The sequence below is a fragment of the Musca autumnalis genome, unplaced genomic scaffold, assembly GCF_047663935.1.
Source record: "Musca autumnalis isolate F117 unplaced genomic scaffold, ASM4766393v1 scaffold_1, whole genome shotgun sequence".
NCBI classification, from domain to species: Eukaryota; Metazoa; Arthropoda; class Insecta; order Diptera; family Muscidae; genus Musca; species Musca autumnalis.
The window spans coordinates 324,901,959-324,929,615 of record NW_027411644.1 but is presented as its reverse complement, the minus strand read 5'-3'; the positions used below and the strand labels follow the sequence as shown (position 1 = coordinate 324,929,615).

General features: G+C 37.4%; 1 protein-coding gene across 48 annotated transcripts in view; it reads left to right on the top strand.

Moving 5' to 3' along the window:
• The window catches only part of LOC141390114 (very long chain fatty acid elongase AAEL008004), a 150,309-nt gene that overhangs the window by 9,936 nt on the left and 112,716 nt on the right, over positions 1–27,657 (top strand). For 4 of the 48 annotated variants that reach the window (XM_073962724.1, XM_073962699.1, XM_073962733.1 and 1 more), the window contains exons 2-3: positions 17,734–17,938; positions 18,028–18,258. The gene's annotated coding sequence lies outside the window, so the exon portion shown is untranslated. Of the gene's footprint in view, positions 1–16,700; positions 17,605–17,733; positions 18,259–27,657 lie in introns of those variants that run through there. The other 44 variants (XM_073962708.1, XM_073962690.1, XM_073962717.1 and 41 more) reach the window with 31 other exon arrangements.

The following is a 27,657-nucleotide window of genomic DNA, read 5'->3' as shown; positions in this document are numbered from 1 at the left end:
CCTAAACAACCAGAAACCCCAACAACACCTGAGGCGAATGAGACCAAAACCCCAAATAAAGTTCTAGAGTGCGAGACTGGTAACTCACAGAACGTAGCTTCGGCCAGGCTTCGTAACCAATGGCTACAATAGTATTACCACGACAACATTTCTAGCTGTGATTGTCAACCGATCAAAGGCTGTATCAACCGGACAAGATTTGACCAACTCAGTTCGGGACTGATAGCACCCACGACAATCGGATATACGTTCCGGACCGAGCCGAGTGCACCGACACAGTATGGGTATGAAGTTCTCAGATCTCCTAATACAACCACAGTCCGGAGATTCTGACAAGCCTCCCTGATACAGCGTTGCCTTTCTGTATCAGGGAGAAACATTTCTCGTCAGTACAAAGCTAAGGCACAGACAAAGTCTAAACGATCCCATACAAAGGGCACGTCTTTAATAAAAGAATTCAAGAATTCAGAATTCATAACTACTCGCAGCCCATCTTGTCTGGGACATAGACACAAGGCACTCATCTACGAGTTCCTTTTGCCCCCTTAAAATCCGCAGTAATATTAGATGCAGTGAGCCAATCAACATCTGATAGCAGCAGTTTCTTAACGAAGGTAGCTCTATGTACCACATCCAAGTCAAAAGACACTGACCCCAGCAAAATCTGCAAATCATCAGTAAACACTGTACAAAAGGGGATATAAGTATTGAACATTGAAGTTCAGTCGTTCAGCAAACATAATACTGAGGTATCTAAACTCTTTTTCAAAGGTAATGTTGAACTCTTTGTTTCACCAGAAAACCTATCAAAAAATCTTTTATCACCGAATCAAGCTTGATATCCGATCGGTACAATACTGCCTGAGATACGAGTGTTGAAAAGGAAAAAGTTGTTGTGAGTTTTTCTTGAAATGACATTTTGAAATCGGTTCCAACTCAAGCCCACAAAATAAAGCCCCTGCCGAATTCGTACCCAAGGCTACTACCAATTGAAGTCAAATAGTCGGGGACTGGTGATCCACAGAATGAAGCATCTGTCCAACTTCATAGCCTAAGACTACTACAAGTTGTATTTTAGACTAAGGATGGTCGTAGAGAAAATTTGATTAGACAGAAACTCGTTTTATCACAAAATAAAACGAATTAGACCACAAATGTTTGCATATTTTGCATATTGTGCATATTTTTACATATGAGCATATGTAAAAATATATTTAAGGATTTGTGGTATAAAGATCCCACCGAAATGACTGACATTTTGTATTAAGTCTTCGTTAGGGTATGAAAATTTCCACCTGAAATTTGTCAGTAAAGGTCCACGTCTTCATATAGCCCCCATTGAACGGTACCTTCTGATTTTCGGTATTTTTAATGTTGTAGCTCCAATATCCCACCGAAATGACTGACATTTGGTATTAAGTCTTCGTTGGTGGTATAAAACTTTCCACCTGAAATTTGTCGGTATAGGTCCACGTCTTCATGTAACCCCCATAGAACGGTACATCCCGATTTCCGGTATTTTGAAGGTTGTGGCATCAATATCCCACCGAAATTTGGCACTAAGTCTTCGTTTGGGGTATAAAACTTTACACCTGAAATTTGTCGGTATAGGTCGACTTCTTCATATAGCCCACATAGCACGGTACCTACGGATTTCTGGTATTTTGAAGGTTGCGGCCTCAATATCCCGCCAAAATGGCTGAAATGTGGTATTAAGTCTTCTCTGGGGGTAAGAAACTTTCCACCTATTGGATTAAAATGTGCTCTTTCAGATAAAAACATATCCAAAGCAAAAAGTTATTGGGCTTTACAACTGGGGGTCACCCCTAAAGAAAAACTTTTGTACCGTAGTTACCATTGAGGCTACCTCTTCTGATCTTTCCAACGCAAATGATGAAATTCCATTAAATTTAATTATATTAAGGTCCTTCTTTGTGTCGATCATGCCCTCTGATACTTTCTGACTCGTCATCTTTTACGCACTTCTTAATTTCCCCCATTTCTTCTTCAAATGACATGGCAACACTGTTTCCAAATCCTAACTGCCTTATCTTCGCATTCGTTTCTTTGTGAATGTATTTGTGCGTCAAAAAGGTGTCATTTGTTCATCATCATCACCGTCGTCTTCTCCTTTGCTGGTACTCGAAACAAATATGACATAATTATAAGTTTAAAAAAAAACAACAACAACGTTACTCATACATGCACATACACTTAACCATTGTAAGCGTAAAAGAAAAAAATATGTTTGCAAGTTATAAGATAGCAATGAAATAGATATGAGTACCCGGTTTTTTACAGAAAGCGCGCGCATTTGATTGATGGTCTCTTTTGGCTCGCACTAAACTCTCAAACTCCGCATGAAAATACTCTTTCCAGAGATTGATTTCCATTGACTGTTTCTCACTTGTTTTGGGCTTCCCCTTTTTGGGGAATACTCTTAAGAGTTGAAGACTTAAACTTTAAGCTCTTCTGGGAATAAAGAGTAATTGACCAGAGTTGCATTGATTTGTTAATCAAACCAATGTTGCTACAGGATAAACCATCATGTGTTAAATCTTACTCTTAAGTTGCAATGTATTGCGTGTGTGTAGCTTAGTGTGATGCTGTGTGCAGTGAATCAACAGACATATTAATTCTTCGGACAACCTGAATGTTACTCAACACTCTGTGTTTTTGTTTTGTTTTATTTTGTTAGACTTTATGTTTGAAATACCCATAGATTGAGTGCCACTGTATTCCCAACAAGGTATCTGTGTCAAATTGTACTCTATGCCACCATTTCAGTGATGGGGTAATGTTTGGTAACAGTATCCGGTTTGGAATGTTAACGTCAAAGTTTTGTGAAAGAAGTGTTTGTTAAATTTTTAGTATCAGTAATTTTTCTGAATAAAGTTGAAAGTGTTCTTTGAATAACAGATGAGAATATCTGTAATTTTTTATATATTGATTGATTTATATTATTATTATTACTATTATTATTTTAAACATATATTTTCTTGTTAATTAGAAATTTTAGGCAGTCCAAAATATTACTTTCAAAATCGAGAAGTTTAACGTTAATATACTATTTTCTAAAATAAAATAAAATTTCATACATATAATATACCAAACTGCTTATTATTCTAACAAACATCTTTAAAGTAAAATATGATTTATTTAAAGTAAAATATATGTAAATATAGGTACCTCAAGTAAATTTAAATTTTAATGTAAACAAAGGTACCCTTATAGTAGCATAACCTCCCTCAACATACGTAACGTCATTATTTATACGTCACCTGGAACCAAACAGAAAGTCGATTGTTAAAACAATTTTTGTTGACCATAACCTTAGACAAATAGTTAATTAAAAGCCCACATATTTGCGCATTTTTGCCCAAAGGAAAAAATACTACTTTTTTATTTACACATACCTTAATAACAATGACTGACGTAATGGATTGACCGACTGACTGACTGCAAGCTAAATAGGGGGTATCCATTTAAAACAAACGCAATAATTATGTCGCAAAAATGACCATCCAGCCATCATCAACATCTAAGTTTAACACCAAATGTGCACAGAAAGAAATTGCTAAAATGGCAAATAAAGAAAAAAAAAACATATTTCTAAACAAAGCCATTTCCGATGAATACAATGCAATTTTGTGATTTTTAATGAATCCCCATTCATATCTCTTTAAGCTGAACAAAAAAAAAAAACATCAGTCATCTTTTAATGTGTGTACGTAGGGGTTGGTAATGAATTCGATGATTTTTCGAAAATGTGAATGAGTGACGATTGAAAATCATAATGATTAATTTTGGTGTTTTGTATAATTAAATAAATGAAACATTAATTTGCACACAAAATTAGCTGCGTAGTCATCTGTAAATGAAAATCGTCTTAAAAAAAATACTTTTTCCCCAAAAGTTACAAAAAGAAATAGGGCATAAATAACAGATTTTGTTTACCTTATTTACTCAAGTTTCGTCCCTTAAGTGTCGAACTTAGTTTTATTTTTGTCTTATTAAGGCGCAGGTAATTTAATACTGATATTTGAATTAATTCTCTTATATACATCATTCGAAAATTGTATATATGTACCAAATAATGCCAGTTATTTAACTCCAAACCTTCGCTATAGTCTGACTTGGCTAGTAAACCATTGCATTATCTCAAATACTATGATAGGGGTTTTCCACCTTTATTTATTTGTCCTTCTGTATCAGAAGATTTGATCATCTGAAGTTTTGACAATTTGATGGTGGCTTATAATACTGAGACGCCGGCAACCATGTCACTCGGTTGTCGGAGGCCCAGTTTCAAATCTCAGGCAAGCTCTTGCTGAAATCATTTTATTTTTTGTATTTTTAAGGCGAAGGTCATTCAACAGTGAGGTTTGATATTAAATAAGCCTGATGATCGGACTTAACTACCCGTAAAAAGTAGCTTAATAATTCCTATTTATACCTTCAACATTTATGCAAACGAGGGTTATGACCTTTTTACAACATCATATCTTACTTACTTAGCTGACCCATTACAGAACATTTGTTCCATAGACCGAACTAAGAAAAGATCTCCAATTCTCTCTGTTATTCGCTTCGCTTTCTGGAATACCGCGCTATTTCATTTCTTCATCCACTTGTATGCTCTATCAAAGGCCTGCCGATTGTACGCGCTCCGCCATGTGGCATGTATTCATACGCCTTTTTAGCGGATTCATCATCGTTCATTCTTATGATATGGCCTAGCCAACGCAATTGTTGCATCTCGATACGTTTAACTATATTCATGTCTTTGTATAGCTGATATAGCTCGTGATTCATACGACGTCGATATTCACCGTCAACGCAAATCGGCCCTTAGATCTTTCGAAGAATTTTCCTTATCTGCTTTATCTGCTTGCGCCATACATTAGCACGGGTAGTATCAGCGTTTTGTATGTTATTTTTGTTTGACGAGATGTGGCTTTGTTTTTAAATTGCTTACTTAAACCATAGTAGCATCTGTTGGCCAATACAATTCTTCTTCTTATTTCACAACTGATGTTTTTGTGTTTATGACAGTGCCGAGGTAGACGAAGTCTTTAACCTCAAATTACCTCAAAATTGTAGGTACCAACTTCCACAGTTGGTCCGAGCTCTATGGACGCTTTGCGCGTCGACACCATCAATTTGGTCTTTTCGCCGTTTACCGCCAGACCCACTTTCGCAGATTCTGCTTCGACCTTCCTAACATGTGGCTATTGGTGTAAATTGTGCCATTTCTTTTGACATTTGCATCTCGTATTACCTTTTCCAGCAAAATGTTGAATAGGTCACACGAAAGGCTGTCTCTTTGTGTGAAACCTCTTTTGGTACAAAATTCTTCAGAGAGGTTCTTTCCAATTTTAACTGAGGACCTAGTATCAGTTAAAGTCATCTTACAAAGCCGGATGCGTTTTGCGGGGATACCAAATTCAGACATTGCATGGAATACCTTTAATCGGAGGGGACTGTCGAAGGCTGCTTTATAATCAACAAAAAGGTGGTAGGTGTCGGTCTGCATCTCTTGGGTCTTCTCCAGGATTTGCCGCAGGGTTAATATCTGGTCAATGGTGAACTTGCCAGGTCTAAAGCCGCATTGGTATGGTCCAATTATCTCGTTGACCATAGACTTTAGTCGTTCGCACAATATCCCTGACACGATCTTGTAGGCAATAGGGAGTAGACTTATGCCGCTATAGTTAGAGCATACAGTCTTATCTCCCTTCTTGTTAACGGGGCACAGGATACTCAGGTTCCAATCGTCAGGTACTCGTTCTTCCTGCCAGATGGTGCTAACTAGCTGATGAATACACCTTATCAGCGTGTCGCCTCCGATTTTGAACAGCTCGGCTGGTAAGCCATCAGCCCCTGCTGCCTTATTATTCTTCAGCCGATTTATTGCTGTCCTTACCTCATCTTGGCTGGGCGGTATACATTCAATACCATCTTCTGGGATTGGGACTGTGGTATCTTCGTCGTCTTCACTGCTATTGGATACCAACAGATTTGAAAAATGTTCTTTCTATATCCTAAGTATCTGTATCAGTTACCAAATTATCTTGCTGGTCTCTACAGGAGGATGTGCCTGTACCAAAGCCATCAGTTTGATGCTTGACTCTTTGGTAGAATTTTCGGACTTCATTCTGACTCCTGTACATCTCGATTTTTTCACACTTCCGCTTTTCCATCTCTCTCTTTTTCCTGCGAAAAAGACGTTTCTCCTCTCTCCTTTTCTCCCTGTATCTCTCTCGTGGGCTACGCGTTGCTACGGATTGTAAAGTAGCCCTATATGCCACATTTTTCTCTTCGGTAGCAGCACGACACTCCTGATCATACCATGGATTCCTTGGTTGAGGTCTTTGGTATCCAAGTATGGATTTTGCGGCTGTTTGCATGGAGTGGGTAATGTTTTGGCATTGTCCTGATATGTTATCGGGACGAGCAGTGCTTTCATTAAGCAGTTGGCCCAGTTGAGTGGAATATGCTGTGGCTATCTGTTGTGATTGAAGCTTACCGATGTCCAACTTCCGTGTTGTGTCTGTTCGCACTTTGTTTGCTACGTTTAGACGGGTACGTACCTTTGGTGCAACAAGGTAGTGGTCCGAATCAATGTTTGCGCCTCGGAACGATCGTACATCCAACACGCTCGATGAGTGTCTTCCATCTATCACAACATGATCAATTTGATTTCTTGTTTTCTGATCTGGAGACAGCCAGGTGCCTTTATGGATGTCGAGATGTTTAAATCTGGTGCTGCTAACTACCATGTTTTTTGCCGCTTTGGACCGTTGGGCCAAAGATATTGTCCTTTCCAATTTTGGCATTATAATCGCTTAGTATAATTTTAATATCGGCGAAAAGACCAAGTTGATGGTGTCGACGCGCAATGCGTCCATTGAGCTTCCTATAATTTTGAGGTAGTAAAAAAAACGACATCAGTTGTAAAATAAAAAAAAAAAGAATTGTATTGGCCAACAGATGCTACTTTGGCCTAAGTAAGCACTTCAAAAACAAAGCCACAACTCGTCAAACAAAAATAACACTTTACAAAACACTGATACTACCCGTGCTGATGTATGGTTCCGAAGCCTGGGTACTTGCGCAAGCAGATAAGGCAGTGCTTGGCGTGTTTGAGAGATGCAGCGATTGCGTTGGCTAGGCCGCTAAAAAGGCGTATAAATTCGAGCCACATTGCGGTGCACGCAGAATTGGCAGGCCAAAGAATAGATGTCGCAAACAAGTGGATGAAGAGATGACAAGGCGCGGTATTCCAGAAAGCTAAGCACTAAAAAGAGAGAATTGGAGATCTTTTCTTAGTTCGGTCTATGGAACAAAAGTTCTGTAATGGGCCAGCTGCCTCAATTACGACGGTAAAAGTTTTTTCACGGCAAGTCCATACTTCTTTAGACCGACAGGTGTAAAAAACCCCTATGGCACCGTATGTAGTGGCTGGAGAGCACGATAACACTCGAACTGATTTGGTCTAAGTGCAGTTTAGGGTCTGTCTGAAGGTGCTTTGGCAGTGTGTACCGATGCTGTTCGTTGTGGTCCCGTTTACAGCGATATTATGTTATCCGTGGACAAGCCCATGCTTCCTGGCACACTGGTCCAAAAGTTATACGATGACCCACTGAAATTACTAGTGGGCGCCATATCTATCGAAAAGATATGACTCCCAAAATTAGATCCACATCCATAATGGGCTATGTCGATCTATTCCTTTAAGTACTTTATCCGCACCATTTTTTAACTTTAATCCTAATTAACTTTTTGTCGGCAAAATCAAATGTTCAAAAGGGCCACAAAATTCTGAAAAGACCCTAAATACACTCCGGTTCATCTGAATAGAACCAGCCAATATTTGTCTACAAATACCGTTATATCTGACGAAAGGAGAGGAATTGTAAATTATAATTTTGTGGACATGTAGAGTATATAGTAGCCGATATTTTCAATACCTAACATGTTTCACATATGCGTCATAACGGTACTTTTTACTCACTTTATGAAAAAATGTCAAAATATTAGCATTTTTTAATGATTCACCAGGATAGAACCACCCTAAGAATTTACACAAATCCTTTGTTAGATGTGGTAAACTTTAACAAAAAACTATTTATAATTATAAATAAATGCCGTGAGTGTTAATTGCTATCAAATATTGTGCAAAAATTTGTATTAGGGTCTTGAAATTTGATGAAAATCGATGCTTAGAGCTCCAAAAAATATTTTTATGAAGAAATCGGTAGAAACAATTTTTAAAGACAAAATTTTATACTGAATTATGTTCAAAATTTTCTATACTACATTGAAATTACAAAAAAGTCACATTTGATAGGTTTAAGAGTCCGAAACAGAAGAAATATGGTAAAGATAACTCAAATTTCTACCTTTCCAATCCAAAATTTGATATTTTTTCTCAGGAAAGTGAATGCAAATCGATGTGTTCCACCTAGTTTCGTTGGCTGTGGACATCTACAGGTCCAAAAAATAAAGAAAATTCCACCTCCGAACGCTCCATGTCACCATCAAGTCCTTGGAATTTCAAAAGGTTCTAAGACATTTGATGTGAAGAAACAGCTTAGCGATAGGGGAAGACAGACGTTAATTTTTTCGAAAGGAAAAGGTTTAATTTTGATGGTTATGATGTTCACACATCTTTTCCTCATAGTATAAGTACGAAAAAATATTTCTGATTCGTTATTATACAAAAAAGAGCGCCTATGTTTCTGTGCTTTCCATGTCATGCGATATCTTCTAAATCAAAGCCCTTGATGTTGACATGGAGCGTTCGGCGGTGGAATTTTCTTTATTTTTTGGACCTGTAGATGTCCACAGCCAACGGAACTGGGCGGAACCCATCGATTTTCATTCACTTTCCTGAGATAAAATATCAATTTTTGGATTGGAAAGGTAGAATTTTGAATTATCTTTACCATATTTCCTCTGTTTCGGACTCATAAACCTATCAAATGTAACTTTTCTGTAATTTTATTGTAGTATAGAAAATGTTGAACATAATTCAGTATAAAATTTTGACTTTATAAATTATTTCTACCGATTTCTTCATAAAAATATTTTTTGGAGCTCTAAGCCTCGATTTTCATAAAATTTCAAGACCCTAATACAAATTTTTGCACAATATTTGATAAGAAATTAACACTCACGGCATTTATTTATAATTAAAAATAGTTTTTTTGTTAAAGTTTACCACATCTAACAAAGGATTTGTGTAAATTCTTAGGGTGGTTCTATCCTGGTGAACCATTAAAAATGCTAATATTTTGACATTTTTTCATAAAGCGAGTAAAAAGTACCGTTATGACGCATATGTGAAACATGTTAGGTATTGAAAATATCGGCTACTATATACTCTACATGTCCACAAAATTATAATTTACAATTCCTCTCCTTTCGTCTGATATAACGGTATCTGTAGACAAATATTGGTTGGTTCCATTCAGATGAACCGGAGTGTATATTCGATCTGTCCGTAGATGGAAATTTCAATCCACATAGGTCGACAAAGCCGACTGATACTTTTTTACTTGTTTAATTAACATTCAGCTAATTAAACTTGTTTTAAATAAGTTTCCTGTGGCTGCACTGTATTTACAAAATGGAGTTTAATTTAGGAATATGGAGATGTAAAAGCCGATAATCAGAAACATTCGTGGAATAAGAATGCCAACTCCAATATGCGTAACATAAATACCTCTCGACCTAAATAAGGATTTCCAGTTTGTAGGTCTATACCCCCTATACAGTTATTTATGTATGTACGTCGGTGTTTTTTTTTCTATTAATATGTATTAGCCGACAATCTTAAGCAATGGTTAGGTTTTTTCTAAACATTTGTGGTGTAGACATTTTTTTCTAAATTATTAATAATTTTATTTGTTGTAGCTTTTTCTTGGGTATTCCAAAATATAATCACACTCTTTCTCTCTCCGCTCAATCTTTTACTTGATCGTGGATCCGTATACGAGCCGCAACCATCGGTCTTTTATCCACAATAAATAAAATCTTTGTTGTTCATTTTTTTAATCAAAAATAACGAAATGAATTGTATGTGAAGCTAGTCGACAAGCGGAGGGTGTTGAGGTAATACAGTGTACTGCAGATGTGAGGAAGCTGTGTGTTTGTTTTTATATGGTTGCTGAAAATGATTTAAAATTAGTGTTTTGTGGTCATTTTCTAGAGCACATGTACACGTAAAGGCGGTAATTATAGCTGGCGTCTGCAGCCAAAGTAACTGGCTGACTATGAGTATTATTGTGTGTTTGTTTTGAGCTCTTTCGGCAGGAGGCTCGACTTGAATGATGTTGCAAGTTTATTTTATTTCGTTAGAAATCAAATTTTGCAACAGCGGGGAAATTAATCAGTTTTTTTAGTCTGAACTGTTGTTTGGAGGGGTTATTAAAATATGTAGTTATGTACATTTGAGCTTTAAGTAAGAAAATACCACTCCAGTACTATTAGTGGCATATTGTTCTACTAGTAAAAATCAATTTTATGACCGATTCTGCAAAAATGTTCCCACTCCGAAGACGATAACTAAAATTTAATGATATTTTTTTAATTATTATGCCTAATGTACAAAGTTAAATATTCAAAAATGTCTAAAAAAAGTTCCATTTCCAGCTGGAGTTCTGGGGCTGGATTCTTGTTCTATGAAAATTTCAAATGAAAAATATTTCCTTTATAATTTTTTTCATTTGACAGTTTTCTCCTTTATAAACGTTTTTATTTCACATTTTAATAGAAACAGAATTGAGCCCCAGTTCTATGAAAATTTTAAATGAAAAATATTTCTTTATTATTTTTATACTCTCCACCATAATATAGAAAGTATAATTAAATTTGTCATTCCGTTTGTAACACATCGAAATATTCGTCAGAGACCCTACAAAGTATATATACCCAGCAAAAATTCGGATCCAGTAGTCATTACGTAACCCATTACAAAGTAATGTAAACAAGCTTCTTTTCCCATTACAAGTAATCTGAAAAGTAATGGGATACTTCTTAAAAAAATTACAAGGCAAACCTACTTACTTTGCTCCTCACTAAGTAATGAGGACGGTGGCACAGTGAGTGTGTGTCTGACTATAAATCCTAGGGTTGTGTGTTCAACGCTCACTGTCGGCACGCGAGTTTTTTTTAATTAAAAAATACCAGTTCGTGGTGCACATGTGTACTGCACATTTAAGTTCTTAAGCAACCCTTAATGTTCGTGTGCGTGGCATAGTATGTAGTGTCTTTGGCTAGAAATCAGAGGGTTCGTGTGTTCAACTCGCACAGCAAGCGAAATAAAATAAAATAAAATAAAAGTAAAGAAGTGTGATGAAATTAAAAAAAAGTCTCCACATCAACTGTTCTAAAAATAGAATTTTTTTCAACTTACTTTTCAACTTCTAGTGGCCACAGAATAACTAGTTATTCTAGTGGTCATAAAATAACTACAAACTGAGTGCGACATGCCCTTGTAAAAATAATGGGGAAGAAAGGGGGTTTGCGAGTAGTTACGGCTGCCAAAAATCCCTTACAAAACTCATGATTTTGGGAGGACTTTTTTTGCTGGGTACTCTTGATCAAGGTAAAATTCTAAGTCGTAATTATCAAGATAGAGCTTTGTAATTTGGTACAGAATTTTCTATTACTCCTAGGATTGTTGGTATTGAAAATCGGCTATATCGGACCACTTTTTAATATAGCCCCCATAGAACGGTATTTCCCGATTTTCGGCATTTTGAAGGGTTTTAGTCTCATTATCACACCGAAATTTGGTATTTAGTCTTCGTTTCTGATATACAACTTTCCACCTGAAATTTGTCAGCATAGGTCCACGTCTTTATATAGCATCTTTATGACGGTATCTCCCTATTTGAGGTACTTCGAAGGTTGTGGCCTCAATAATCCACCGAAATGGCTGAAATGTGGTATTTAGTCTTAGTTGTGGGTACAAAACTTTCCACCTCAAATTTGTCGGTATAGGTCCACGCCATAATATATCTCCCATAGAATGGTACCTCCCGATTTTCTGTATTTTGAGGGGTTTAGCCCCAATAACCCATCGAAATGCCTGAAATTTTATATTTAGTCGTCGTTGGAGGTACAAAACTTTTCACCTGAAATTTGTCGGTATAGCACCATGCCATAATATAGCCCCCATAGAATGGTACCTCCCGATTTTCGGTATTCTGAGGGTTTTAGCCTCAATATCCCACCGAAATGGCTAAAATGTGATACTTAATCTTCATTGGGGGTAAAGAATGTCCACCTGCAGTTTTTCAGTAAAGGTCCACGCCTTCATATAGCCCCCATAGTACGGTTCCTACTGATTTTCGGTATTTTGATGGTTGCGGCCTCAACATCCCACCAAAATGGCTTAAATTTTGTCTTAGCTGGGGGTATAAAACATTCCATCTGATATTTGTCGGTATAGGCTCATGTCTGCATATAGCCCTCATAGAATAGTGCCTCCCAATTTTCTGTATTTTGAAGGTTGTGCAAAGATTCTTCCAGTAAAGCAACACAATGAGATGCTTTACTGGAAGAATCTCTGCCTCCTCATGTAGATGGTCCACTGAAGATTTGAGGAGGCACCCTGTTGCTGTTCTGGCAAGTTTGAATCTTTTTCCAATTCGTATCACATAATCTCGGGGACCAGACTGGTGCCGAATGGCTTACTACAGACCGACCTATCACGTCATACGTGGTCAACAAGGTTTTTTATCTACACCCCAAGTGCTGCCGGCTAGGGACTTGATGACCTTGTTCCTACTTTTCAGTTTGTCGCAGATAGCTGTGGCGTGCGCGCACGACGTCAAAGTGGTGTCGAATGTGACCCCCAAAATTTTGGGGCAGTTTGTGGTCGGAATTCTGCTACCGTCGACCACGACATTCAATTCTCTTCCCAACTGCGCTGTCCATGTGATGAACAGAGTGGCTGTTGATTTTGTGGCGGAAATCTGCATATTCCTCGAATGGAAAAAGGTGGTAAGATCGGTTAAATAGTTGTTCAGTCTCTCACAGATGTCATCAGGATAGGTACCCGACGCCAGGATCGTGCAATCATCCGCATACGTTACGATCTCGATGCCGTCTGTAGGGGGGCGGAATACATGAGAGGTAGAGGTTAAACAGTTCCGGAGATATCACCCCACCTTGGGGAACTCCCTGTTTCACTCTACGGGGTTGGGACTTCTTGTTCCTGAATTCCACGTACGTCTGGCGTCCACACATATAATTGACTATCCAACGTTTCAAGCAATATCCTCAAACATCGTGGAGTGCCTGACTGTATCAAAGGCTTTTGATAAGTCAAGCGCCACCATCACTGTTCTATCGCACGGTCGTCTCTGGTTGAGTCCTTGACAAATATGTGTGGTAATGGCGTGCAGCGCAGTTGTCGTGCTGTGCTGCTTACGGCATCCATGCTGTTGATCGGCAACTTGATAGCTATTTCTGATACTGGGAAGGACTATGGCCGCAAGGGTCTTTGCTACGGGCGACAAAAGCGAAATCGGCCTGTACGATTCACTTTTGTTGGCATCCTTGCCGGGCTTCCGTAGTGGGGCCACCCTGCCCATTTTCCACACTTCGGGAACAATGAGGGTGGATAGCGACAATTTGAGAACTTTAGTGAGATACTCCACTCCCGGCTCATCTAGCTGCTTCAGCATTACCATGGAGATTCCATCAGGACCCAACGCTTTGGATGATTTAGCGTTCCTGATGGCATTGGCAACATCATCCAATGTAAACTGTGGTGGTTCCTCGTCGGCAGGAAGAGATCTGATGCGACGTAATACTCTTCTCTTCGCCCTGTCACTCTCGGGGTGCTCGACAAACTGTCGATTGAAATAAATTGCGCACCTTTTTGGGTCAGTCAACGTAACGTCGCCAAACGTGACTGAGGTCCTATCTTCCCTTCTTCCAGGGTTCGAGAATGACTTAACCCTTCCCCACAATTCACCTATACCGGCTCCAATGTTGCAGCTCTTCAGATGATTTAACCACTTGTTCCGCTTATGCTCGCTGACCAGCCTGTTAACTTCCAGTGTCAGCTCCCTGACTCTGGGGTAATTGGGGTTGGTTCGGCGAAGCTCATCATGCTCATTTGCTAATCCCATCGCTTCTGCTGGGTACTTTGGTCTTACTTCGGGTATTCGACCAGCAGGGATATGGTGAGCGGCTGTAGCTGTGATGATGTCTCGGAACGTCCTTTCCGCTACCCGAACATCAGAAGGATTGGGCAGACCTCTGAAGCGGTGATTGGTGAACTCTCTCAAGCCCGGCCAATCAGCTTTCTTATGATTGACGAATGTGCGCCGTTCAGAGGTAATGAAATCGGGTGGTCTGCTAATGGAGATAATTATGGGGAGATGGTCTGATCCAAGGGAAATGACGGGTTGCCAGGAAACGTCATTTATCAGACCAGGTGACACGATGGTTATGTCTGGCGAGCTGTGACACTCTCCTCTAATTCTGGTAGGGGCGTCCTCATTGACCGTGCAAAACGTAGAGCTGTCAATCTGCTCAGTCAGCGCTGTAACTCTCTGGTCGTTTCCGAGGGCCGAATGCCACATCTAATGATGCGCATTAAAGTCACCCAATACCAGGAGATTATGACCTTCCAAAAGCGTGCTAATGTTAGGCATGTAATCTGAGATACAGCTATTTCTCGGCGGGATGTATAGGTTCAGCAACTTTATCTCGGCAGTTCCACACCTGACTGCTACCCCATTAGAGACAGGCTCAAGCGAGATAGGTCTGTATTGGACAGACTGGTGTAATATCAAAGCTAATCCCCACCTCCACTTCTGGTGCGATCCTTCCTTAGCACGTTGTAAGCTGCAGCTGTTGTTGAGCTTGGTTTCTTGCATCGCAGCGACCTTGATATTCCTCCGACTCATGAAATCCAATATTTCCTCGATCTTACCCCGGAGTTCATTGCAATTAAATTGCAAACAGGATGCATTATTCGGGATTGGGACAACAACGGCTGGTGTTAAAGGCTGCATGTGCAGTTGTATTCGATGGGACTGCGGGGGAGTTTCATAATCAAACGACGAGGGAGTTTCGCAATCCGATGACGACACACTGGGGACTATATTCACACAGCATGCAGCAACATAGTCCCTGCCGTAGTCCCTCGCGTGGACAAGTCCAGAGCAACCCCTTAGATGCACCCACTCCTGACATCTATTGCATCTCACCGAAGGCTGGAAGTGGGTGAAGATGCGAATGTGACAAAGCGAGCACAAATATATTGGTCCTGGGTTTTTCTCCGTCCCGGCACGGACCAAAAGGATTCGGAGTAGGAATTCCGGGAAAAGCTGCTCCTAACACAGAAAAACGAAACAAATACAAACATATGTACACTGAGGTGACAGCCGCTGACCGAAACAATGATATTGTGTAGTTCCGGGTCAATCAGGTACAAAGAACCCACTGCCGTGGGATTTCACCGAATTGGTTGTCCATTGGAATTCTGTGTTCACGGAAGATAGAAAACGTACTCGCCAAAAACCTATCTGTATATATCCACCGAAGGTCGTGGGTTCGACAGCCTACATCAAATTTTTCAATGGTGGCAAAATACTCCTGAGCAATGATGGCGAAATTTTGTGAGTATTTTAGCCACGTGTCTTATGGCGCGTCGTTCGGACTCGGCGATTAACTGTGGGTGAGCTAATATCGGGGTGCACTCGATATGAGAGAAGTCTCCCTTGTCCCTTCCGGGATGTTTCTGTGAAACGATTATTATAATTATAATTATTTTTATTATTATAATTATTTTATTATAATTATTACTGTTATTATTATTACTATTATTATTATTATATATCCAGGATTAAGTCTAGCCCGTATTGTCCAATTCCAAGTATTTCCAGGGTTTCTTTGTAAAATTTTCTAACCGAGATTGTTGTAATTTAATATTTTGTGTTCGGAAATTTTTAGGTATTGGTCCATGACGCCCCATACGACCTCTTTAAAGGGAGTATTTAGGGAGATATTCTGCTCCTTCAAGGGATAGGAGGAAGAGTTTAGTACATACTTTCATAAACGAAAGGAAACTAACTGTTCCTGGTGAAGGTTACAAAAAGTTACTTATGGCCGTTCATACTTGTGTTTTCATATCCATAGTTCAGAGACAGATTACAAGAAAAACATTGTTGTTCACATTGTTTACTGTCAGCTGTGGCATTGTCTGTGTTTCCGTAAATATTGTCGGAAAGGGAATCCCCTTAAACCTCACGGTAATAATAGGAAAATAACAACAAAATTCCATAGATGATCATGTGGAAATAGTATACGGAGCTTATACTTAGCGTCATCGGTCGGTAGATTGAACAATCAATAATCGATCGATCGACTGTTGAGGCTGCATTTACAATTCTAAGTGGGGATCGTGTTTTCTGCTGTGTTGTGTTTCAAGAAAAAATCCAGTTTGTGTTTTTAGATTGTTTTTAGTTAATGTTTATCTATACATATGTGCATATATATTACGATATACATATTTATGTTGTTGTTGCTATCGTTGTCTGATGTGTGGTGTGGTGGCTGCTGCGTCAATCCATAATTACACGGAAATCTTGTTGGAATCGAATGTGTTTGTTGTCTTGCTGATCACACCGGTCAATATCTACTACCTCTAGAAATGTTGCTGTCACACACAGCCACACATAATGCACCTGAACGAACGAACGAACGCTTGCTCGGTCTTTCGGTCGCTCCAACATTCAACCATACACAAATTGTTGCCTCAATATTCATTTCAAGTCTTTAGCTTCTAGCCATTTGGGGGGAAATGTTTACGATCATTAGGTGAGTGGAGCTGTAGACGTATAGTCGCAGGTATATTCCCAAAGAAGACACGTTCTTAAATTAACGAAACTGTGCGCGGTTTTTTTTGTTTTGATTTTGGTGGCTTAACGACAAGCAAACCGATTAAAAACCAGCAAAAGTCCGTCCTTGTTGTCCGAACAAAGTCTGGTGATAAGTTTGATTGTCTGTTTACCATTTTATCAGGCGTTGCGTTGACGCTCTATGTTGTCGTCGTAAGCGTTAATTTAAGAGGCAATTTACCTGTCATGCTATTTGTGAGAGTACGTACAAACGTCAATGGTGCGTTAATGTAACGTTGAGCTTTTGTTGACAAAAGATATGTGATCTGTCCTTGCCGCCGTCGTGCCGTCGCATGTGTTCGAAGAGAGTGAGCACCGCCGGAGTAAGAAAGTGCGCTAGTGTAAGATCAGTGCTGTGATTTGTTTCCAACCCATACCAGCAACGATATCGAAGAGGTTTCTCGTTTTCTGTGCGTTGCTGCTGTTACCGAAACCATCGTCGCCAACGTTGGCGTCGCCGTTGTTTCGTTTAATGTTTAAACTTAGCTTAGCTAAATGGCTTAACTCGCCAATATTTAGTCGCACGCCTAACGTTGACATTCATTGTTGTGTTGTGAAACTTAAACGCTTGAAAACACAATAGCCGCCATACGAATTCAAATAAACACTAATTTATACGGCCGGATACAATTGAAAATGTAAAGAATTTTTTCCGTTTTTCAAAAAAAAAAAAGTGATTTAAAAATTATTATTTTCCCAAAAAAAGTGTTTAGAATAATCAAAAGCAAAGTGTTTAGAAATAAATTATTAATATTCTTACCTAATCCATATTTGTATTTTTTCCTCCTTCATTTAATTTCAGTGTTGATTAACTAACGACATAAAAAACAAAAACAAATCACAAGAAAGCCAACGCTTACAAAATTTATTTTTTGGAATAGTTTAAAAAAAAACAAATAATTAAAAATCTTTGATGAAAAAAGACTTATAAAAATGCTTAAATATCCCATTACACCGATTATTAAGTGATTACAACCTCACATACACGACGCAAACACAAATTAGATGTAACGAGATTAAAATATACATATATTACCAAAAAATTAATGAAATAATGCAAGAAAAATAAATATATTTACAATATATTTAAATATAGCAACAACAACAACGGAAAACCAGAAAATCCAAAAATAAATTTAAACGTCGAAAAAATAGTACAAAAGCCAACAAAAAAAGTTCGACTAACTCTCTCAGAAAAATCTATTTAGACAGTTTTTCAATTGTGTCCAACATCCTGTTTGATTGCTGCAGCTGCTGCCGTTTCACACATACATATAATCTAACGCGTTTTGGATTTTTTGCAATTTGAAAAAAAGAAATAGAAAAGGTAAATATTTGTTTATTAAATTAACCAAAAAAGCTAAGTTTATCTTAGAATGTTCTACCAATCATTTAAGAAAATCTTCGCAGCCCATACAGTGTATTTTGTGAATCAGCAAATTTTGATAGTAATATTGAAAAAAAAATATGAGCTATACCTTAAAAATTTTTACTAACAATTATTACAGAAATATGCTTTGTAATGTTTAAATTGATTTTGCAAAATAATTTCATACAATTTATCTGATATCAACCAGGGATGGAAAATTAAAAATTCCAAAAAGTACTAAAATCATACTTTTTTAATTGAAAAAAATAAAAAAAACTTTACTCAGTAAAAAAACAACAACAAAGGATTATATCATGAAATCTGAGGAATGTTGCAAAATCATTTATATTGTTATACCTTCGTGGAGGGTATAATTAACTTTGTTTCCGTTTGCGACACATAAAAATATGCAACGGAGCCTTTACCGGTTCCTGACAAATTTCGATATTTTGAAAGTTTGACCCATATTATCATACCAAAATTGTTGAAATTTTGGTATTTAGTCTTCGTTTCATTACAAAACTCACACAATATGTTTTTGTTTTTGTTTTATCAGAACGTTGACCTGCACTGTGTCAAGGTTCTGATAAAACAAAAACAGAACTATCTGATTTTCAGAATTTTTAAGGTATAGGCTCATTATTCCATAGAAATAACTGAAACTAGGTATTTTGTATTCAACATGGGTATAAAACATTCGTATAGACAAATGTGTGTATTGATGCATGTTTTAATATAGTGCTAGTGCTGGCAAACTATCGATAGTCCAACTTTCGTTTTGATCGCTGTCAAAAATCGTTTATAACTTCGTGTTAACTTCGTGTTACGTCAGTAATCAAAGCAACAGTCGAACTATCGATAGTTTGGCAGAACTAATGTAGCACATAGAAGAGGTATTGAAACTTCTCATATTGGAAGGTACTAATATACCGCTCGATGTGAAGCCTTTTAAATGACTAGTCTACTTTAGTGACTGTAACTTGGTATTTCGGTTTCTCAATGGGTGGAAGAGCTCCACGAAGAAAATGATCAATAAAGGTTAATTTTTTGGTATATTCCCGATATGAAGGTACATGCATTTTGCATATATAAAAAAGTTTTAATATTGGAAGCAAAGTGTGGATTCTGCATTTTTAGTTTTTCAATTTGTGGGGCTAGAGTATGTGAAATGGTACTGAATTGGCCGCGGGGGTACTTCGGTACTTTTTATGGCGAAATGGTACTGAAAAAAGTACTATTGTACTGTATTTTCTTTCCATCCCTAATATCAACAAATGATATACAACTCGTTTCTATAATGCCCCCATATGTCAGCAACTTTCCAAAATCATTAATTCCAAAATTGAATCCGGATTTCCCTCATCTTAAGTCCATAAGAAATTTAACCCACTTAGCGCCAGAAAAAACTTTGTTGAGAATGTTAAATTTTTTTATTGAATTTAGTTTATTTCAATGTTTAAGCTTTTTTAATAAATAACTTTTTTCTTAAATCTTATAATTTTCCCGGAATTGGGTTTCCGTTTAAACGGACAGTGGTGTTGTAAGTTTACTTTATCCATAATTGTAAAAATCACCAATTTCCCATACAAATGTACGGTAGTGGATTTTGCCACTGTCCGTTAAAAAGGACTGCTAACTTTGCAGCGTAGTACAGCTTTATCTTTGCTTTGTATTAACTACGTATTTATGTTTAAATAACAGTTTCACATTCGTTCTAACTAATCTCAGTGTTGGATGCGTGTAACATATCTACATAAAATTTTTTTATATATATAAGCGGTTTCCATTTAAAGTTAGTTAAGGTGCACCGTTCGTAACATTTTTTATAAGGAGTCAATAAAATCAGTGCATTGTTCCAATTTGAACATCTATGTCTCAAAAACGGTAAAACCTACGAAGATATCATATAAAATGCTTAAGTCTGGAGTATTCCCCCATTGAACAGTGGATCCACTTGTATGGAGAAAGTGGCCAAAAATGTTTAGAGTGTAAAAACCAAGCCAATGCGACGGTTACAGCTTTGTGTCGCTGCGAAGAGTGTTTTAAGAAACTACGAGCGCAACTTTCTTCCCCCTTTCCCCTCTGGAGGGGGTCAAATTGTTTTATGCTGTTAATACAAAATGACATGAACAAAGGTCCCGATTATCTTATGATGCAAAAATAGGCTTGGGGAAACAAAACCATCTCCAAAACAACATAAAATCCAACCAATTTAGCTGATTAAAAAAATCAACATTTTTGTCTGAAAATTGGTAAAATTTTAAATATAGATCTTATAGCGTTCTTCCTGGAAGGCACGTACCGCCAACGTAAGACAAATTTGGAAGAAGATTTCTTCATCTTGCCACTGATGCCAATTATGTTAATGTACGTGGTCAGATAACAGAGTTATACGCTAATATATACATAGAAACGCTATTCTAGTCAGCGACCCACCATTTATAGTCTGGCTCTAGATGGCAGCTGATTTTAGTACTGAATAATCTTAAACCCATAACCTACTTTGGAAAATTATTCCCGCGGTGGGCACTGGTGGGCATCATGACCAAAACCTGAGGTCAAATTTAATTATATGATCGAATTGGCATTACAAAATACACTAAGTAAATATGCAGCTAACTAAAATTCCACAACACTCTAAAACACTATTTTTTAATGAAAATTAAGCTATTACCTCCTCCTTCAAAATCTACTATAATATTTTCCTATACGTATTAGTTACGCGATATTTTGAATATATTTACTTGCACGTAAATTGTAAGTTGTACTCACAACAAAAAATATTACTCAAACGTTCCGACTTTTGGAGCTTTTTTTTTACCAGATCCCCTTTGAATGAAACAAAAAGTAATATATTTTTAAAAAGGTGAATGTCATAACTATCAGAGTTGCCAGATGTTGTACCAAAATTTTGACATTAATTTTTTTTTATTTTTGGCCAATGGGTTGATCCACTGTGCATTGGCTTAACTTCATCATTACTTTATTACAGAGAGTAATGTTTACAAAACGCACTGACAGCCTGCAAAACTTACTGATCGCTACCAAAATCATGATTTCATCCCGGCGAAGGGAATTATCTATTGGCTTTTAAGTTTTTGAAATGATAATTTTTGTAGTGAAAACCTGAATTCTTTAGTATTCTTCCCAAAAAAACACCAGAACAAAATGTTTGCAAGCTGACAGCATGAAAAAAAAAAGAAAAAAAATATCATAACCTTCTTTATGAGGATTTATTTGAAATATAAGCAATGGAATTGACATTTGAAACCCAGTCGGTTTGTTAAATCCAGTTATATATAAACGTACTATAAATCTTGTAGAGAATTTCCACTGCTACAACATTTTCTTGGGCTCATTTCCATAGGACTTGCGGCTTCCAAGCAATTTATTTAAAGTGCGATCTATGGACATTGTAGTTTCAGAATCCGCAAAAACTTCCCAGGTGTAAGCACCTTTCATATATGTACATTTAGTTCAGGCGCACCGTGTACTTCGTTTGGGGGCCAAAGACGGGGTTTCAGGAAATCGCTCTACAGGCCACAATTATTTTCCAATCGATGAAAAAACTTTACCAGTTCATTGTTGTGGCAAAAAAAAAACCTACAAAAATGTATGAAAATCGCTCCAGATTTTGGTATTGCTCCAGTTTGCATGTATGGCTAATTATAGGTAATTTGGACCCCATAATATATCTAATATTAAAATCCAACCCGCCCTAATGCATATCCTGTAATATGTAACTTCCAAACAAAAAAAAAAAAACTCCACAGTCTTAAAATATATAAATAATTTTCGCCACCGGTCAGTCCGTAGCCACATCTCAAAAATTTTTTTGAGAATATGGTAATTTCAGCTTTTTTACTTATTTATTTCCGGTATCGGAGTGTATACCTATATCTAAATTCAGCGACTCCATTAATCACTTGTATCTGTATATCATCTCTCCCTCTCTTTCTCGCAAAAAAAACGTCGTAAGTCCATTTTAGAAACTTTTTAGAAAAAAGAAAAACATTCTACGGCTTGCAGAAGATTATTTTCTATAATCGAGTGTACTTAAACTAGTAATCTCATAATTATTATGAACTCTTTTAGTCCATTGGGTCCGCTAAATATGATCAGATTATTATCTAAATATTGGGTGCCACCGTGGTGCAATGGTATGTACGCCCGCCTTGCACGCTGAAGTTCGTGGGTTCGATTCCGCGGCCAGGCAACATCAAACATTTTTCAGCGGTGGCAAAATACCTCTCAGTAATGTTGGCGACATTTCCTGAATATTTTAGCCATGTAAAACTTCTCTACAAAGTTGTGTCTTATGACACGCCGTTCGGACTCGGCGATAAACAGTAGGTCCCATATCATTGAGCTAATATGAATCGCGGTGCATTCATTGATATGAGAGAAGTCTCCCTTGTCCTTTCAGGGATGTTTGTGGAACATATGTAAGTATGTATCTAAATATGTAGGCTGCTTTTTGGCAATGTAACCTAATTACTTTCAAAATATATATTTTGTGTGGGCTTATCACCTTTTCGTACTGAAATTGGACTTAAGGAATTTCCTTACAACTGTAAACAGATGACACAAAACGCAACATATTATAATTCTCTTTATTTCATACGACTTGTATAAAATCCTCAGTTTGCGAGGCAATCAGATCGATGCGAATTTAAAGTTTTAAACATTTCAGTAAATCGAAAAAAGTTAATTTTTATATAAGATTCGATAGTAGACATATTGAAATTAAGGAAACCAAAAATTGGTCAAAATATTATGAAGTGTTGGCGTGCTTCTAAAGATGATTTTTTTCCAATTTCCAATTTTGAAAAATGCATAATTTTTGCATATTTCTGGAGATAAAAAAATAGATTTTTCTTGTAAACTATAACAGATATTGTGTTCATTTATCAAGTATGTAAAATTGTTGCCTTCAGAACCGTTTTAATAAGCGTATCGTCTTTTTACTACTTTTAGCATTAAAAAGTACGGGTAAAAAAAGTATGCGTAAAAATGTGTATTTTTTCTATACCCTTTCCCATATTAATTACAGATTTTTAACACAAATCGACAATTTCTAAGTACATGAGCTTTATGAAAACTAAAGAAACATTATTTTAATTTTTAAAAAAAGATATACATTTTTTGAAAAAAAAAATAAAATTGTTTTAAAAATTTTTTTTCAAAACATTTTTTTAGATTTTCTTTTTTTTTGTTTTTTCATATATTTACGGGAATTTGACCATTTTTAATATATGGGAAGGTAAAAAAATAAATAACAAAAACACTATCCTTTGGATGAAAAATAGTAAAAAAAACTCAAAAGTTTATTTTTAACCTTCAGGTCCTCTACAACTACTAGACAGAATTTAACCACCGGAAGACGGATTGTGATATCTGTCGAAAAAAGTATCATGAAAATATCTCTATCCGTTAGAAAGAAATTTTAGAAATTTTGAGCAGGAAAAAACGATTCTGAACCACTGTGCGGCCTAGAGCACGAGGAAAAGAATTTTCCCGTATTTGATGCGCTATTTTTTCACACTTCAACCACTAACCATTAACCACTTAAAAAGTTAATGGATTGTTCTAAATATAGTATTTATCACTTTAAAAGAAAAAAAGATCATTAGAATCTGTTGTGAAAAAGAAGTTATATCCGTTTAAAGCAATGCCGTTCTTTGGTATTATTGAAGTTACGAAGTTTTTCGGCAATTCACACACACACACGACCCGAAGGCAACGAAAGAGCACACAAAAGAGAGCAAATGTTTTAATTTGTTTTTGTTTTGCAGCATGCGTGCATACAACCTTACTAACACACTGTCAAAAGATGCCAATATTCAGAATTTTGTGTGCCCTGTCGGCAGTGGTTTATAGTTGAAAAACTTAAAAACTCTGTTTTTACTACATTTACCATTGTAAAATCGAAAAGCGAAGTAACACAAACAAACCAACGGTATTTTCGTTGTCCATGGACCCCAACACGATAGAATTTGTACATCAGAAACCTTGAATATTTTTCGTTTGGCTCATAAGGGTACGAAGGTTTTTATGTACACATATTTGGAAAAATTCTCATTCAAGGCATGATACTTATTGTACTTTCAAACAATTAAAAAAATACAATATTAATTTTTAGCAACTGCAACTTGACGTGAAATAAGGCACGTCATTTTGCGGCTTTGACGCAATTTATTCTTAAATCAACTTTCTATTTTAAGACATTGATTTCAGAACGAAAAAACGTAAAACCAATAACCAAAAATTCAACTCAACTTTCTTTTTTTTAATCCACACTTTATAAATCAAGAAATTTGACCAAAGTCCAGACATTGCAAAACCGGGAGGCAATTTGTTTTATATCCCAGTTAAGCTGGAATTAAAATTATTTTTTATAATTAAAAGCTTGTTTTAAGATAGGTGTTAAGTTAGTTGGTACATACGGTATACAACAAACAGACATATAAATACATTCTATTTTAACATTTTTAATTACTTTCAATAGACCATCATTATAGGTTGTTTTGTTTTTATACATAATTTTTTTTAAATTGTATATAAATTTGAAAAAAAATAATGCTTATGAAAAATGAAAGAAACAAATCTTGTTGCTGGAAATATTTTTAGTTATTTTTTTTATAATGCTGAGCTGCTGGTGACATTTAAAAGAATTCAACAGGTCTTTGGCCGAATTCAAAATAAGTTTTTTTTATTATTTTCTAAAATGGTTTTGAATGTTAAGCAGTTTATGGGAAAGTTTTTCAAATATCGAATTTAGGCACGTTGTAACGATATGCATATGATTAGCATTTAATTAATAATTTATTTTCTTCTTGTGTGTTTAGTTTTATTCTTTGACAAATTTATGGTCAAAGGCTATAAAGAAAACAGGTTTCAGGTTTTTTGTTTTTGAAAAAAAAACAAAAACAAGAAATAAATAATATAAACATAGTTTAGTAATAAAAAATACATTATTTCCATAACATGTTGGAGACTATATTTGACTTTATAAGCTACGTGATCGAGAAAACTTTGTGAACTTGTCAATAATATTTTTGAAAGAAGAAAAAATGTTCACTTCTAAATACCGGAAATTCCCGGGAAATTTTATATACTAATAACGGACTGTAAGAATTATATTACCCAACATTAATTGCAAACATTTTGCAACATTTGCTTTAAATTTATTATCTTCAAATTAAAGTTATAGTCTATAGTAGGAACAAAACTTAATGTAGTACAAGAAGTTTTTTTAAAGGTGCTACTAAAGGATTTTCAAAAAGTTAAAGTTGTAATTCCATAATTTTGTGAGATATAATATACCTTCAAAGAAAAATGATGAGGACTTGTAATAGTTTTTAAACATTTCTTATTTTAAGTTTTGACTGAAAATGATGTGTTAGCTAAACAAAAATAGCATTAAATAAATAAACCGAAAAGTTTGGATAGTTGAGAGGGATGTGCTCCGATGACACAATAACTGCTTATGGTCTTAGCAACTGTGTCCGTGTGAATGCTGTTCAAACCTGCCTGATATGCCCGTTGATCCAGAGGTTCTCTCCTATATTGTTGGACCGTCGTCTCTAGAGCATGAATATCCTTCTTGATATGCCTGGGTGTATCGGTGGCCAGGAGATGGCGATTGGGATGGCTCTCACGGTAACACCCGAGCAAATACTGCAACGATAGCATCTCATTATGTTGTCGTACTGGAAGAATCTTTGCCTCGTCATGTAGATGGTCCACTGTAGATTTGAGGAGGCACCCTGTTGCTGTTCTCAGGGCGGCGTTCTGACAAATTTGAATCTTATCCCACTGCGTGTCACATAAATTCGGGGACCAAACTGGCGACGCATAGCTTACCACAGACCGACCTATCGCGTTATACGTGGTCAACAGAATTCTTTATCTGCACCCCAAGTGCTGCCGGCTAGGGACTTGAGGACATTTCAGTTTATCGCAGATAGCTGTGGCATGCGCGGATGAAGTGAAAGTGGTGTCGAATGTGACCCCTTGAATTTTGGGGCAGTTTGTTGTCGGAATTCTGTTACCATCGACCCTGATATTCAACTCTCTTCTGTACTGCGCCGTCCATGTGGTGAACAGAGTGGCCGTCGATTTAGCGGCGGATATTCCTCGCGTGGAAAAAGGTGGTAAGATCGGTTAAATAGGAGTTCAGTCTCCCACAGATGTCATCAGGGTAGGTACCTGACGCCAGGATCGTACAATCATCCGCATACGTTACGATCTCAATGCCGTCTGGAGGGGGCGGAATACCGGAAAGGTAGAGGTTAAACAGTTCCGGAGATATCACCCCTCCTTGGCGAATTCCCTGTTTCACTCTACGAGGCTTTGATTTCTTGTTCCTGAATTCCACATACGACTGGCGACCACACATATAGTTGATTATCCAACGTTTCAGACTTGGCCGGAGGGTTGTCTGCTCGATGTCCTCGAACAGCGTGGAGTGCTTGACAGTATCAAAGGCTTTTGATAGGTCAAGCGCCACAATCGCTGTTCTCAATTACTGAGTCCTCGACAAATATGTGTGGAGATGGCGTGCAGCGCTGTTGTCGTGCTGTGCTGCTTACGGAATCCCTGCTGATGATCGGCAACTTGATAGCTATTTCTAATGCTGGGGAGGACTAAGGCCTCAAGAGTCTTCGCTACAGGGGGCAAAAGCGAAATCGGCCTGTACGATCCAGCTGTTTCAACATTACCATGGAAATTCCGTCAGGGCCCAACGCTTTTGATGATTTAGCGTTCCTGATGGCATTCGCAACAACATCCATTGTAAACTGTGGTGGTTCATCCTCGGCAGGAAGAGATCTAATGCGACGTAACACTCTTCTCTTCCCCCTTGTCACTCTCGGGGTGCTCGACAAACAATCGTTGCAACTCTTCAGATGATTTAACCACTTGTTCCGCTTATGTTCGTCGACCAGCCTGTTAACTTCCAATGTCAGCTCCCTGACTCTGGGGTCGTCGGGGTTGGTTCGACGAAGCTCATCACACTTATTTGCTAATCCCGTCGCCTCTGCCGGGAAATTGGTCTTACTTCGGGTATTCGACCAGCAGGTATATGGCGAGCGGCTGCAGCATTGATGATGTCTCGTAACGTCCTTTCTGCTACCCGATCATCAGAAGGATTGGGCAATTCTCTGAAGCGGTGATTGGTGAACTCTCTGAAACTCGGCCAATCAGCTTTCCCATGATTGACGAATGTGCGGCGTTCAGAGGTGAGGAAATCGGGTGGTCTGCTGATGGAGACAATTATGGGGAGATGGTATGAACCAAGGGAAATGACGGGTTGCCAGGTGACGTCATTTGTCAGACCAGGTGACACGATGGTTA